Raw genomic sequence first — 16,437 nt, forward strand, 5'->3', positions numbered from 1 at the left:
GTGCAGAGATCCACTTTCTGAGCTCCTTGGGAGGAAGGCAGGATTTGCAAGTTATAAGGAAATATATTCATACAAATCTTTGCCCCAAGATGTACAAAACTATATTTGACATGTTCTCACTGCCTGGATATAGAACGGGAGAACTGGCAGAAATTGTCAGTGGGACTTCCTAGGAGGAGAAGGGAGTACCCGCCATGGCTGCATCCTTTGGATGTCAAAGTCCTTTCTAGCCTTCCTCATCATCCGCTTGGACCCGGAGGAGTGTGCAGTGTCTAAGGCATGTGCCACAGTGTGGACAAGGCTGTAAATGATATAACTGTCCAGTAAGAGGCTCTTTCCGAGATCAGCCTGGGATTTGGTTTCCTCTTTCTCTCTGCATCTTGTCCGACTTTTCACAGACAATGCAAGTTTTGAACGAAAACAACGGAATGCTCTCTTCCCCAAATCTCCTTCAATGTCCTCATATTGCATCCGTTCTTTCCTCTGTATTAAGAAGGCAAAGCAAGCATGGATGTTCTGGATATCAAAAAACCGGGAAAACACACTCAGGTCCAGGTCCTGGAAAGCTACGATGACCCAAACTTTCCCTGCAATGGATTGCTTGTTCTTTCTGATAGATATCTGGACCAGTGCCAGACCAAACATGGTTTGAGAGTCCCCAGAGGAAACGGTCACAGTAACTTTTCTGTTTTGGAGAAATGAAATCATATGAGGGAATTCTCTGTATGAAGACAGGATTGGGATCTTTCCTGAGGAGGCAACACAGATGCCATTCCTGATCAGCACCGCTGTGAGAGCCTTTATGAACTCTTCTCCGTTCTCATTGTCTGGAGCGATGAGACTGATCCACGTCCACCCAAAATGCAGGAGAAGTTTGGCAATGCCCAGGTTCTTGCTTTCTGCAATTTGGACCATCCGGTAGACAAGTGGAAACTCAGTTTCTTCTTTAAGAACAGGAGATGCAAGGCTGTAACTGAGCTAACGAAGAAGAGAATGGAATCAGATTTGGTGTTCAGAACAAATGGCAGATACTTTTGTGGTTAAAGGCATTGCTAACTTCTAAAGCAGTACTTTTTTTTGTCATAGAACACACCGGAACAGAGTTCCGGCACTGTTTTTTGACAGATTTTCCAAGTTTTAAAAGTAACTTTTGAAAATTTGATGTTTGGTCCATGTGGAATTGAATCGCCCTGTCGAGCGTAGCAGGTCGGTGGCAAAATAATTAAAATGGTGCATGTGGGCTGCTTGTGTGTCGAATCAGATGCATGCGTACTTTTCTGTGCTGGTTGTGGTGGCACTGCTCAACTTGTGGTGCTGCTTGGCTTGTGACTGGTCGTGTGGTCGCACGCTGAGTGCTTACTGCAGGTGGCAACCGTTATGTTTCATTACATATCTGACGTGTGTGCATGTGTACAGTGTTTGACTATGTGCGAAAGGTAAATAATTTCATGAGTTCCAGCACCTTTTTTCTTACAAAAAAAAGCACTGTTCCAAAGTATCTGCCTTTAAAAGTGGAGTTAAGGATTTGTGTTTCCATTCAAAAGACAGCTCTTTCTCCAGTGTCATTTCAGTGCAAGGAGGTTAAGAATGGAAATGAAAGAGTGGAAGATACACTGAGGAACTATAGCCAGCCTAGAGGAGAAATGAGGCAGTTTGAATGCATGACGCACATCTTGCCTGGAAGCATCCTAGAACTAACATTTATCCTAGTAAAGGTAGGTATAGCATCCATGGAAACCCTGAGAGAAGGACCCCCCCGAAAAAAAAGCATAGTAATTCAGTTAACACGTCATTCAGTGTCACCAAAAAGGCTCTTACAACTCATTTGCTGAAAATTGTTGGGAATGTCCAGCACCAACTTGAAGACCTATTTATTCACCCTTATGCCTGAAGTCCTGGGCTGCTATATTAAAAAGGCAATCTACAGTTGATCAGGCATTCCATGGATGTATCACCCCAGATCTTTACTTTTGTCCTGTTCTCTTTTCAAAATGCTATAGAAAGATCCAACTTTTTTTCTCAGTTTTCTCACAGATGTTGCTACTGATTGGTTCCTCTGTGACAGGAGGGGGAATGGGAAGATTACATAGAGTATTTTATGCAAGGTAAATTCTGGAGAGGAATGTAAACAGTTTTATTCAATGGAGACAGGTGTGGTTCCAGCGCGCTGAACCATGTTTTAAAAAGTGATCACTTAAATGCTTGGAAACATCATTGGAAAGAGGGTCTGTGTGCAGGCAGGGGAGCAAAACTTCCAAAACAAGTTCCAGTTCTCCTTAGACTTAAAGAGTGATGATGTGTCTTAAAATACCTTTCCACATTCCCAGCTCCCTCCTCACTTATTACTTTTCTGGATGGATTGCAAAGGAGAATTCCTCATTCATACCTGTGGTACTTTGTAGCTTCCCAACATGCTTGAAATCTGGCTGGAGATTTCTGAGTTGGCTCCTTCCAGGACGGTCAAGAGCTGATGCTGCCTTCCGCAGGAGTAGTTTGGGATGTTTTTCTGCCCCGTGGAGAGCAGGTCTACCACTGCATCATAAGTCATTCTGGCATCAAAGTAGTTCTCATAGATGCTGTAGCCCACAGTGACGTTGGGCAGGAGCCTGGGGTTCTTGTTCACCCCGTCGATGGCAATTGAGAAGGGCAAGATGTGCCAGTACTGTAAGTCTATTAATCTGCAACAAAAAACATGGGTCACAGTGCCATCTTCTCCTATATTCTTTATTTACTTATTTTATACTGATAATTTTAATTTTATATTATGATGTTTGTAACTCAGTGTATTTTTTGTATTTTTGTATTTAATGGTAATTTATTATGTTCTATTGTATTTCAATGTATTTTATTGTGTTGTAAGCTGCCCCGAGGCTTTGGCAAGGGGCGGCATAGAAATGTTATAATCATCATCATCATCATCATCATCATCATCATCTCCATACAGTAACATCAGTGTGATGAGAATCCCTTTGTTTTCATTCTCCAAGACTTCCTGGGGCTTCTGCTTCATTCTGAAATCCATCATCTCAAAATCTATAATGTATCATCCTTCTAGGCTAAGTAAGCCCAGATGTAAAAGCTGAGCAATCCACCCCATATGGCAATTTGTGGATAATCAGAGGCAGAGACTGCAAAGTGAAGGAAAAACACTTGCACACTCAAAGCAAAGCCTCATTAGACTCCTGTGGAAGGTCTTGTGCTTCTCGGTAGAGATGTGGGTTTGTGACCCAGAATACAGAAAGGGTGCCAGTGCATTGTTACTCCCAATTGTAACAACTACTTGAAAGTATGAAGAGAAACTGCTGGTTGCCCTGTGTTGAAATTGAATATTCAGTGTGAAATCAGTAATATACCAATGCATGCAATTTTTTTTTTTTTGCAAGACCTCGTAACTTGCCTCAGTATGAAAAGCACATCAAAAAGATTCTGCTTTCTTTTCCTGGATCTAGAGCAGCTGAGTTGGACAGGAGACCCAAGCAAGGTGGAAAGAAAACAGAAAGCCTCCGGGAGCCCAACTTAAGAACCAGGTTCAATGCAGAAAATATACTTTCCAGCTCTCCAACAAATCCCCCGGCTGTCATGCAAGGGTAAGAATTCTCAAACCATTTTGTCTCCCTGCCGGGGCAAAGCACTCTCTCTCCAGTGCTCTTACTTGATATTTTGTTAGTCGCAAAGTCGTGCCTGACCCATCACAACCCCATGGACAACACTCCTCCAGGCCTTCCTGTCCTCCACCATCCCCCGGGGTCCACTTAAGCTCACACCCACTGCCCCAGTGACTCCATCCAGCCACCTCATCCTCTGCCGTCCCCTTCTCTTTTTGCCATCAATCGTTCCCAGCATCAGGGTCTTCTCCAGTGAACTTGATGTTTAGAGGTTTCATATTGTTTGCTATTGTGTTTTTCAGTTGTTGATTTTATTCTTGTAATGCCATGATGGATAGGACAATCTTTCTCTCTCTCTTTTGCACACTAAAAATTACTTAGAAGAGGCAGAGCTTAGGAGATAGAGAGAAACCAGGCATGGAATTGGAAGGTATGACGTTAAGAAGTCAGAAATGACAGGAATAGCACCACCACCATGAAATTACTCACGGGTAAAATCTAGTTGAAGGTGGCCGGCAGAAGTTGTTGGAAAACAGTATGACATTTGTAGCTGAGATAACCCCACTAATAAGGTAGTCTCCTGATTTATAATAATTAAATGGGTAAGTCTGATCACTTATCAAATTCAGCAAGCACTTTGCTGTTTGGATCATGGAGGCTACATGGGGCAAGAAGAGCAGCAGTGTTAAGCTTAGGACACGCATAATACCAACTTGGTTGTGACTGATCTGCTTCCCACAGTGCTAAAAGCCAATCCGAATGAAACGCTCCTGCAACACTGCGTGGATGGAGAACAACCCTAGTTTGACATTCCTTGTGAACGACACCCGATCGCAGGCTGACATAGTCCTCCACTCCCTTCCACAGTTGCCACAGGGGCTTCCTGTGGTGTGACATGTATTTATGCACCACCCTCTTGTTATGAGAAGTTGCATCATGATGCACTTGATTCTGGGTGGAATCCACGAGTTGTTGTGAGTCTCACGGCTATCTCTGTAGGGGAAATCCCTGGAGATTCAGCAAGAAAATAAACATGAAATCACCAAGATTTTCATAATTATCAGGGAAGGAATTACCTCTGCAGCTTCCTGACCTCCTTTCAAGTCTTGGGTGCAGATGCAGAATTAGAGGAAAAAAACATGTTTGCTGTGGGAGAAGGACAATGTTAACATGGATCCAGTTCTGGGCCTCAAGATTTAAGAAAGATGCACATAAATAAGAAAGAGTCCAGCAGAGGGCAACAAAAATGATCCAGGGTTTGGAAACACTGCCCTGTGAGGAGAGACTGAGAGAACTGGGCGTGTTCAGCCTTGAAAAGACTGAGGGGAAACAGGATATCCCTCTAGAAGTACATAAAAGGCTGTCACAAAGAGGAAGGTCAAGATCTCTTCTTGCTGCTGCCAGAGTGTAGGACACAGAATAATCAAGTTGCAACAACTCAGATTCAGACTGAACATCAGGAAAAGCTTCCTTACTGTCAGAGCAATACAACAGTGGAACCAGCTGCCTAGAGAGGTGGTGGGCTCTCCCACACTAGAGACATTCAAGGGGAAGCTGGACAGCCATCTGAGTGGGATGGTGTAACATAGTGCCCTGCAACAGCAGGGGGTTGGACTCAATGGCCTTCATGGCCCCTTCCAGCTCTACTATTCTATGATTCTATGGATGCCAAAGTTTGGGTTCAACTAGGGCCTTTTATTCAACATGGTTAATCCGTGCCTTTTGGGAACTTCATGCCAAGAGTAATAGCTGTGCTTCAGCTAGCAGGTGGTATAGAAATAACTTATAATAACAGAAAGCCAGTGTGGTGTAGTGTGGGACTGGCACTTAGGTGATCCGTGTCATGAGATGGGGTCCTCCTTCCAAGTAAACATGCTACCCCATGCTATTTCTTTTTCCTATAGACTTTGTTACATGCCCGAGTTCAGCTAGTGTGAAATGTTGAGCCCTCTTTAACATCATTTATTCCCTTCCATTTTTATACTCCTTCGGCGCCTCATTCCAGAAGATGGTGCACTGTGAAATGCTCATCTGCGTTCTTCCCATCTTTCACCCAGCTGAACCTTCTGCTGGTTCTGGTGCCCAGTGAATCACAGCATCTCTTCAGGAAGAGGGACTTCTGTGTCCAACAAACTACTGAGTGCTCTATCCCCACTCCCCTGCTGTGAGACATGTCCAGCCTTCAGTTCCACCTCCTCCCCACAGATTGGGCTCCCCTGCAACCAGAACACAGAAACAGAGCGAGTCAGAGGGGGCCTCCAAGGCCATCTAGTCTGACCCCCGGCTCCAGCAAGCTCTGCTCATGACATGCCTACCACGTGCATGTCTAGCCTATCCTTGAACACCCTCACCAATGGGGCTTCAACCATCAACTATTCTATGATTCTAATGTAGAGAAAAGAAGATTGGCTATCCTTGACTGAACACTAACAGGGATGGCCTAGAGCAGGGGTCCTCAAACTTTTTGAATAGGGGGCCAGTTGAAAGGCTGCGGTGACATGACCATTGCGGGCCAGTGAGGTGGGGGTGCCTGGGAGCGTGAGCCAGTGAGGTGCCATCGGGCATGCACGAGGTAGCATTGGGCATGTGCAGCAGTGGCTCGCTCGCTCTCTTGGAGATCTCCCAGTGAGTTCAAAACCATCTCCAAGCGAGCACGCTACCACCTCCCCGCCCATGCTGCAAGGCAGTGGTGAACGCACGTACAGGAGGCAGGTGGCAGCTTGCTCACTTGGAGACCATCTCCAAGCAAGTGAGCGAGCAAGCCACCACCTCCCAGGCAGCAAACAGCAGTGCGGGCCAGACGGATGGCCATACCAGATCAGATCCGTCCTGCTGGCCGTAGAGGGAAAAATAGCAGCCACAGGAACTCTGGGGGAAAGTGACCATGTTATGCTTGAATTCTCAATTATAAAGGAGACAAAGGATAACTGCAGTCAAACACATGTCCTGGACCAAGAAAGGAAAGGAAAGGAAAAAAAGTCAGTTTTTATAAACTCAGAACAATAATAAACAATGTTGTGTGGCAACTCACACTTAAGGGAAAAGGAGTCCAAGAGGGGTGGAGAATCTTGAAAAGATTTTCCAAACACAACTAGAACAGTTACATAGTTTAAAATAATTTTAAATAGCTTAAAAAGTACAATGAAAAGACCCAGCCAGAAGAAAAAGCACCTGAACAATCCCTTCAGGCCCCTGAATGACCAAGATCTTTAAAGACCTTTGCACAGAGGGCTGTCTTGACCTGGTGCTGAACAGATGGCAAATTTGGTGCCATGTGGACCACAGCAGGGGGGTTGTTCCAAATATGGACGGCCACCAAAGAAAACGCCCTCCCTCTTGTTGCAGTGCTCTTGAGGGGTTGTGACTCGAGGAAGGCCCTAGAAATTGAGCATAGTATCCAGGTAGCTCAGAGTTGGGAGAGGTTCTCTGACAGATATAGGGCTTTATAGGTTAAAACCAGCACCTTGAATTGGGTCTGGAAATATACAGGAAGCCAAAGCACATGGGTCAGAACTGGTCTGATATTTGGACTTCCAGGTCCCAGTTATTAACCTGGCTACTGCAGCTTCTGAACCAGCTTCAATGGCAGCCCCAAGTGGAGTGCATTGTAGTAATCTAAATTAGAGATCAGTGCATAGATTACCAGGCTATCCCTGTCCAGGCAGGGGTACACCTGGGCCAACTGAGGGCACTCCAAGCCACCTATGCCACCTGAGCTTCAAGTGATGAAGATGGATCAAAGAGCAGCCCCAAGTTGTGATCTAGCTCCTTTAGGGAGAGTGTGACCCATCTAGAAGGATAAAATGGAGAGGAAGCTGCACTGATTTACTTGAAAGGAAAAATGTGGGATATGGATATAATTAATATACCCGAACACCTTTCAGCAGCAGCACGTGCTCGCTCCTCTGAAGCCTCAATGGCGCAATGGGGTGGAATTGGCCCCCTCGAGATCTGCTGCTGTAGAGCAGCATCTCTCTGCCATTCCGAGTGTCCAGCGAATTCTGTAATGTGCCGCGCAGCTCCCCTCTGTAGGTTCCAGTGTCAGCAGGCTCTACCGAGAACGCCCTGGCAATGGCCCGTGGGTCTCATGGCCAAGGAACCGCAGGAACGAAAGGTGCTGCAGGTCTGGAGGTCTGGCCCATGGCGCTCCGACCTGGCATCCACAACGCCTCTCCAGAAAGCAGCGGCTTGTGGGGCCGGCAGCCAGAAAGCCTTGCCAATGCTGCCAAGTAGCAACCTGTATGCTGATCACTGCTCAGTGACCATCCAAGGGGTGGCCCTGTAAGCCCAGGCTCCAAAACTTCCTAGTCGCACATATGGGGTCTGGTAGTGGAACTGGAATAGGTGGAGATCCGGGCAGGAAGGGGCACCTCCTTTTTCTCTCTGTCACCACCAGTTTGACTGGGTGGAGAGGAAGAGCCCCTCCAAGGGCTTTTGCAAAATGAGACTTGCTGGAGCTTCACAGCTATGTGAGAATCAGTAGAAAAGGAAAATGCTGTTTTTGGCTGCACTGTTAGAAACTTCCAAATCATCACTCACAAATCCTAAGTCCAAGCTCCCTCTAACTTAGCATTAGTTGGGCTTCAGCTGGAGTGGACCAGCTGGAAAGGATTCAGAAGAGGGCAGCAGGGACAATCCAGGGACTGGAAACAAAGCCCTGAGGGAAGAGATTGAGAGAACTCAACATGTTTAGACTGGAGAAGAGAAGGCTGAGGGGAGATGGGCCAGCATTTTACATGTACTTGAAAAGTCTTCCACAAAGAGGAAGGGCAGGATCTCTTCTTGCTCATCCCAGAGTGCAGGACAGGGAACAATGGGCTCATGTTGCAAAAAGACACATTTCTTTTTTAACATTTCTTTAAAACATTTATATCCTGTTCTTTCTGATGAACAGCTCAGGACGGCTTACAATGATTTAAAATAAAATATAATAATACAATAATTCAAACAGTAGATGTTAAATCAACATAAAACAACACCACAAAACTAAGGGAAAGGAAAGGAAGAAAAAGAATAAAAATGCGACTGTGGAAAAAAGATCTTAAAACATCTAAACCCTTAATTATTAAAAGGATGGCTGAATAGAAAGGTCTTTACCTGGCACTGAAGACTATAAAGTTGGTGCCAGGCAAACTGCTCTGGGGAGCACATTGAGGAAAAACATGAGTGACAGGGCTGTCTGCCCAATGGAACCAATTCCCTAGGGAGGTGGAAGGCCCTTGCACACTAGAGGCACTCAAGGTGCATCTGGTCAGCCGTCTGAGAGGGATGGTTCAATGTGGAGGCCTGCACTGAGCAGGGGGTTGGATCCAGTGGTCCTCTGGCCCCTTGCAACTCAAGGATTCTGTGATCTACTGCATGCCGTTTTCTGGTTCCTGCCCCATGGAGAATGCACTTGGAGTTTCCTGGATGAGAAGTGGGGCGGACAGCAATTAGAGGTGCTCTGTGGGAGTCCAGGTAGGGCTGAACCTTGGGGGCCACATTTGGGGACCCTGCAGCTTGTGGAACTCAGGTGTTGCACATCCATAGCACGGTATACAAATGTTTCAAACATGAAAATGACACCACATTTTCTCACAGAATAAGACCTCCATGGATGAACATGAGCTTTCTTCTTGGCCACCTCCTTTGTTTAAGAGCAGGTCCTGGATTTTGCTACATTGCCCCCGCTGTCAGGAAAGGAAGGCAAGAGGCTCTGAAAACCCCGAGAGAGCCCCGTCTCCAAACCAGGGAACGGTCAAGCCAGTTTATATTTGGTGCTTCATTCCACTGGGCTCTCATGTCCTTTTTCAGGGAAATCAGGTGAACTGGAGCAAGGTCTTTCCAACCTTGACCTGCCTGTTGTAGGTCAAGAAGGCTGCTAGCATTTGCCCCTTTGGCAGCTGCATCTCATTGTTGGCTCAAGTTTGGCCTATTGTCCACAATTACTCTGACATCTTTTGCTTTTTAAGTTCTGTTGAGCCACATATTCCCATCTTGTATCAATGCATTTGGTTCCTTTTTCCTAGGTGAAGGACTTGGCAGTAGTCCCTACTGAATCTCATTCTGTTACTTTTAGTGCAGCATTCAACTTTATCTAGATTGCCCTGGATCTTCATTCTGTCCTCTAGGGTGTTTGCTATTCCACCCAGTTTTTTATCATCTGCAAATCTGATCATCTTTCCTTGTACTTCCTCATCCAAATCATTAATGAAGATGTTGAAGAGCACTGGGCACAGGACTGAGCCCTGTGGCACCCCACTAGTTTGCTTGCTTGCTAGTTGCAAAGTCACATCCTACCCATCGCAACCCCATGGACAACAGTCTTCCAGGCCTTCCTGCCCTCTTCCATCCCCCAATGTCCACTTAAGCTGTACCAACTGCTTCAGTGACTCCATCTAGCCACCTCATCCTCTTCTTTTGCCATCAATTGTTCCCAGCATTAGGCTCTTTTCCAGTGAGTTCTTCCTTCTCATTAGGTGGCCAAAGTATTTGAGTTTCATCTTCAGTATCTGGCCTTCTAAAGAGCAGCCAGGGTTGAAACAGTTCTAAAGGGCAAAACACTAGTTACCTCCATTCAATTTGAGAAGGTGCCACTATCCTTTCTATTTTTCTTGAACAGGTTGTATCCATCAGTTGTAGAGTTCCAGTCATGTGAGTCACCCCACCAAGTTTCCATTATTCCTATAAGATCATAACTGCTTTCGTGTACTATGAACTTGTCACTGCTGTTTGTTTCCCATACTCTGGGCATTGGTATAGAGACATCGAAGTTCATTTTCACTGTGGCCTGGTTTTCCTCCTATGTTTTTTGGGAGACTGGTGTGGGCTCTGCTTGAGATTTTTTCTCTGATGTAATGAATAAGTCTTTGCCAGGTGATGGTATGCCATGCTGTACATCTCCCTCCCCTATTGGTTTTAGTTTAAAGCTCTTCTGATGAAGTTTTTCACATAGCAGCCAAACATCTGCTTTCCGTTCTTTGTGAGGTGCAGCCCATCATTTGCCAGTAGTCCATCTTCCAGGAAGCTTAGCTTGTGGTCTCAGAATCCAAATCTCTCTTTATGGCACCACTATCGTAGCCAGTCATTCACTTGAAGGATTTTTCTTTCCCTAACAGTTCCTTTTCCATGTATTGGTAGGATTGAGAAGACTATCTTGCCTCCAGTGTTTTTTATTTTCCTCCCTAGAGCTTTGAAGTCTGATGCTATTTCAGCAAAACTTCTCATGGCACTGTCGCTAGTTCCCATGTGGAAGAGAAAAAAGGGGTATTTGTCAGTGGGCTGTACAAGTTGTGTGAGCTTGCTGGTTATATCTTTAACCTTGGAGCCAGGGAGACAGGATACTTGGTGATTCTCTGCGTCATCACAACATACATCTTTTACCATTCTGCACAAGAGAGAATCTCCCTCAACTAGCACTTTTTTTGCTATACTTTTTCTTGTTTGATTGGCCTTTTGTCTCCTTTTCAGTTACCCAGTGCCGTGAAGTTCTTTCACAGTGTGTTTCTCACATGTCCCTTCCTCAAGTAACTTGAGGCAGTTCGAGAGTTCCACTGCTTTCATGGGTGCAGAGTGTATTCTGGGTCTTCTGTCACCCTCTTCCAGTGGGTTTCCTCATTTTCCTTTCTCTTATGGTTCTCTTCTGCTGCCTTTGCTTGCTGATGCTTTTTGGACTACACTTACCTGTTGCAGCTCCTCCACTCTGTCTAAAAACTGTCCCTAAAATTAGAACTTATTTAAATTTGACACTCGTTCACTTGTTCCCCTAAAAGGATTACTTGAAGATTAGTGTTCTCCCTGAAATGCCACATTTGATATCCAGAAAGATTTTACATATATTAAATCTTCTTACATGTTCCAGGCATTTATATAATTTCTTCTGACTGTTCTTTGATGCTGAGTTGGATGTCGATTGACACTAAATCTCAGTTTGCAGACCATGCATTTCTAAGGCTTCTCCACAATGTGAGATTGCATATGTTGAGTGAACCTTCCACCCTCAGTCATTTTACTGCATTTAGCCATAGGCCTGTACTAGTTAACAATGTGTCAGCGTTTGGGGCGAGGGCAGCTGACTAACAGGGTTTAGGCACTGGGACCCAGGCAGACAGAGCATGGCAAGAGCAAGTCCAGTACACAGTCCAAGGTCAAGCTGGAGGTCAATATACTAGGTGAGTCCGTAAAGATGGGTAGCGTAGTCCAAAGTGAGCCAAGGGTCGGAGAACCGAGAAAGGCAGACCAGTCAGGGAGAGAAGTGCAGGCAGGACACAGAGAGGCAGGCAGCAGGCAGGAATGCAGGCAGCAGGCAAGCGGCTGGCAGGACGCAGGAACAAAGGCAGGACACAGGCAGGATGCAGGAACAAAGGCAGGACACAGGCGGCAGACAGGACGCAGGCACGCAGACAGGATACTAGAACACAGGCAGGATGCAGGGAGGCAGCAGGCAGGAAGGATGCCGGAGCAGAGTTCCAGGTTTAACAGACCAGGAAGGTCTTCACCAACAGGAGACCTTGTTGCCAAGGCAGCTTCTGAGGGGAAGAGCTGGTTCTTATATAGCTCTTCCCCAGGGCTCCCCAGGTGGAACTCAGCCCTGGCAGCTGCAGTGGGCTGAGGTCAGAATCCCGCAACCACCAGAGCTGTTCCACCAGCTTTTGGCCAGCAGAGGGAGCCCTGAAGCTGCCTCAGATCTTGACACAAGGTAAAACATTGCATTTACAGATAAAACCATAAATCAAATGTAGTAAATGTATTAATACATAATACTAAAAGACAGACCAGGTGTAATTTGGGACAGTGGGCCCTTCAAAGCCTCCCTAGCTCTTCTTAGCTACAAGAGCAAAAAGAAATACTTGAGAAGACACTTATGTATCAACTTCTGAGAACAAAAACATGAACTTCTCTGAATCAGAGTAAGCATTAAAGGTGGGTAGCATACTAGTCAAAAAATTTTCCCTACATCCACAATACAGCGAACAATGAAGAATTGAATGCAAGAGGTCCTCTAGTCTGGGTGACCCACAGATGCAGACATGCTGCTCCATTGGAATATGGGAATAGTGACCGACTGATTCGTATATGTGGTCTGGAAGCAAAGGGCTGTAAAAGCCACCCTAAATTAGGGATGGAAACTAAGTAATCAGATCTTAGAAGGTCATGGCCACCCTCAGTAATCTCTTTCTACACTGCATGAACTGATAAGGTTTTGCCCCTGGATGGGTTACTTAGTGTAAAGTGATTAGTCACTGCATGCATTTCTATGGCTTCTCCCAATGTGAATTCTGTGGTGTTGAGTTAGGTGTGTTTTGCCACAACCTTTTGAATTCCATGTCGTGCATGAGGGATCAGAATAGGTTCCCACGCACAGTTCCAGGGAAGAAGAGGAGGAGTTAATTACTGTCCAGCCACTGTACAAAGCTCTCACTCCATTTCCCCAGATGTTTTGACTAGCAGAACAGGTGGTGTTTTGCCACGAAGGGAGGAGGCTGAAGCTGCGCAACATCAAGACACACCAAAGGCAGACATGGGGGCTTGATACTGGTCTGAACTGTGAGAATGAAGTTGATAGAGAACAGGCTGGGGGAGGGGGTTTCTGGGAGTATGGAGGATGCTCGATCGCGCAAGTGCATGTGACGGCTGTGACAGTTGGAGCCCCAGTTGGAGGAATAATGACAAGCATGCGTTCAAAGTGCCCCGTCTCCCAGGAACTGTCCCCAGAGAGCTCATAAGCAAAGTGTGGGGTGATGTTAATCGGAATGAGAGGTCAGCTTTCTATCCTGTGTGTATTATCAGTGTTGTGAATACATTGTAGCTGTTTGGTTTAAGGCTTTTCTAGTGGTCAGAAAGAAAGACGTTTGTAGCAATTGCTGGAATAATTGCCTTCATTGGGAAGAGGTGCCTACCTCACGACATTCATTTTCCTTCCAATGTGGATTCTTGCATGTACAGAAACGTAAGATTTCTGCCGGAAGCTCTTTCCTCATTCCATGCATTTGTATAGCCTTTCCCCAGTGTGGGTCCTCTGATGCACGGAAAGGTGATATTTCCGAATGAAGCTCTTTCCACAATCCACACACTCATATGGCTTCTCTCCAGTATGGGACCTTTTATGCAAATTCAGTGCATTCTGACTCTTGAAGCTCTTTCCACATTCCATGCAGTGATATGGTGTTTTCCCTGTATGAGTCCTTACATGCAAAGTAAGGGTAGCCTTCCGACTGAAGCTCCTCCCACAAATCATACATTTATGTGGTGTCTCTCGAGTATGAGTTTGCTGATGTTGACTCAGGTGTCCACTGGTACAGAAGCTCTTTCCACATTCCAGGCATTTGTAAGGTCTCTCTCCCGCATGGATTCTTTCCCACTCAGATACGTTTTTTCCCCAGTGTGGGTTCTTTCATGCAAAGTAAGCATGTTACTTCTGCTGAAGCTCTTTCCGCATTGAATGCACTTATATGGCTTCTCCCCAGTGTGGGATCTCTCATGTGAAGCAAGCAGGCCACGCACGCTGAAGCTCTTTCCACATACCATGCACGCATATGGCTTTTCCCCAGTGTGGGAACTTTCATGTATAATAAGACATATTTTTGCACTGAATTCTTTTCCACATTCTGGGCACCTATACACCTTTCCTCCTGTGTGAGTTCTACGATGCATGGTAAGAGATCCACATGCACTAAAGCTCTTTCCACATTCCATGCATTTAAATGGTTTCTCCCCTGTGTGGCGTCTGTGATGCAGATTTAGGGAAGAACTGGAAGTGAAGGTCTTACCACATTCCATGCATCTGTAAGGCTTCTTTCCTGTGTGGGTTCTTTGATGTTCAGAAAGTTTAGACTTCCAACTGAAGCTCTTTCCACATTCCACACATTGATATGGCTTGTCCCAGTATGGATCCTTTGAAGTTTAGTAAGAGTTACATTATTACTGAATCTCTTCCCACATTCCATACACTGGTATGGTTTTTCCCCTGTATGAGTCCTTACGTGTAGAGTAAGCTTAGACTTGTGTCTGAAGCTCTTTCCACATTCCTTGCATACAAAGGGTTTCTGCCCTACATATCTAATGTCAGGTTTAGTAAGACTTCCTGAAGCCCAGTCCACATTCAGTGCTGTAAAAAGGTTGGTCTTTGGTGGACCTGCTGCCTTACCTATTCTTCCCTATTTAATATTTTATCTCTGTTTTGTTTCTTTTCTTCTCTTCCTCTCAGCAACTTTTGAAACAAAGAGTTCTGGCATTCCACACCTTGAGAAACAGAGGCATTTTTCATCCTTCTGATGTCACTTAATTTGGAAATATCAGTTCATGCTTGCTTATGTCTAACGATTAGATGCATGGATCCATCTGATTCTGTCTTGTCATGCACCTGTTCAGGAATATGCAGAAAATGAAAACCTTGCTATAATCTAAATGTTGAAACCACTGAACTCATTGGAGAGCAAGTTAGATCAGTTCTTCTATTCATCTTAATGTCTCTGGCATTCTTACCTATCCACTTTGTGTGCTCTCCTAAAACTAGGTTCTTCCCTTATGCCCTCTGATGATGCAGAGTTCACAGACACCAGGATTTAGATCTACTCCCATCAGTACAGGGAGTTGTGCAATGTAAAGCTAACAGGAAGATGGTGGAGTTAATTTTCATGTGCATGGCAAGGTCAGGAAGATTTTAGAACAAAACACATGAAATGTCCCTACAAATTTACAGGATTTTCTGAAATACCAAGTTGTCTGGCAGGAAAACATCCCAGTGCCAAGATTCTCCCAGCAGAGTATTCCCAGGTTCATACGATCACCTAGAGACATTGCTGTTCTTGCGCAGCATTTGGGGCAGGAATTCTCCCACACCACATGTCCCTGCTACCAGCCAGAATGGCTACAAAGGCATGCAGGAAAAATTCATGGCAGAGGGGCTGTCAACAGCCAATGGTCCCTTTGCCTGTATACAGACTGCAATGTCAGAGTCTGGATGGCTAGGGATTAGTGCCAAGGACAGGCACCCAAGGTCAGCACCTGTGGTGAGCACCTTCCCTTGAAGCTTGGATTTCTGTCCACCCTGTTGGCTTTTCCAACAGAACACAAGGTGCAGGACCTTCAATTCCCCATTGCTGACTGGGCAAGGAATCTTCATGCTAGCTCTGCATCTGCCTTCTCACACAGGAGCACCCAGCTGCAAATTCTCCCACAGACAAGGAAGAATTCTCCCAAGCACATGTGGAAAGGGGGGGCCAGTGCCCTTGCTTGAACCACCGATGCCTGTGGGGGCAGGGCTCTGGGCAAATTTTTACAACTCCTGTTCTTGCCCATCGTCCCCCTCACCCCACCCCCAGAGAAAATTCTTCTTCTGAGTATGGCAAGGCAGGGTGTCCCTCTGGTGAATGTCTGTTTGTAGGAACAAAGGCTCCAGGTGCGTGTAGCAGTGCCATCCACAGCTTCCTTGCTTGCTCATGTTAATACACCGCATCACTGAAATAAAAGGGAGCAGACACATTTCCAGAACATTTATGCCCCACCCAGCCTTAAGCTGTCCCTTTACACACACCCCATTCCTGAGACGACTGCAGAGCAGCTGCTACATCCCATCCCAAAAGAAAGGTGGGCACCTGAATATCTCTCACACCGTTAGGGCTGTGGATACAGGTTTCTTCTCCCGTAAGGAGTTCGGAGTAGCCCAAACATCCCACACCCCGTCTTCTCTTCACAACAAGCCGGCGAGGTAGGCGGACCTGAGAAATACGAATCAAACCGCTGCTGCGCCCCGACTCAGCCACCTGGTGCAACACTGACGCCGCTAAGTGCCAGCGACTCTGCGGAGATGAAGCTGGGGCATCACCGTGAATGGAGGCGGAGGTCTCCGCAG

The 16,437-nt window shown here is 45.9% G+C and overlaps 1 pseudogene; it reads right to left on the minus strand.

Moving 5' to 3' along the window:
• The window catches only part of LOC123020261, a 187,052-nt pseudogene that overhangs the window by 157,651 nt on the left and 12,964 nt on the right, over positions 1-16,437 (minus strand).

The sequence above is a fragment of the Varanus komodoensis genome, unplaced genomic scaffold (genome assembly GCF_004798865.1).
Source record: "Varanus komodoensis strain SLA01 unplaced genomic scaffold, ASM479886v1 scaffold149, whole genome shotgun sequence".
NCBI classification, from domain to species: domain Eukaryota; kingdom Metazoa; phylum Chordata; class Lepidosauria; order Squamata; family Varanidae; genus Varanus; species Varanus komodoensis.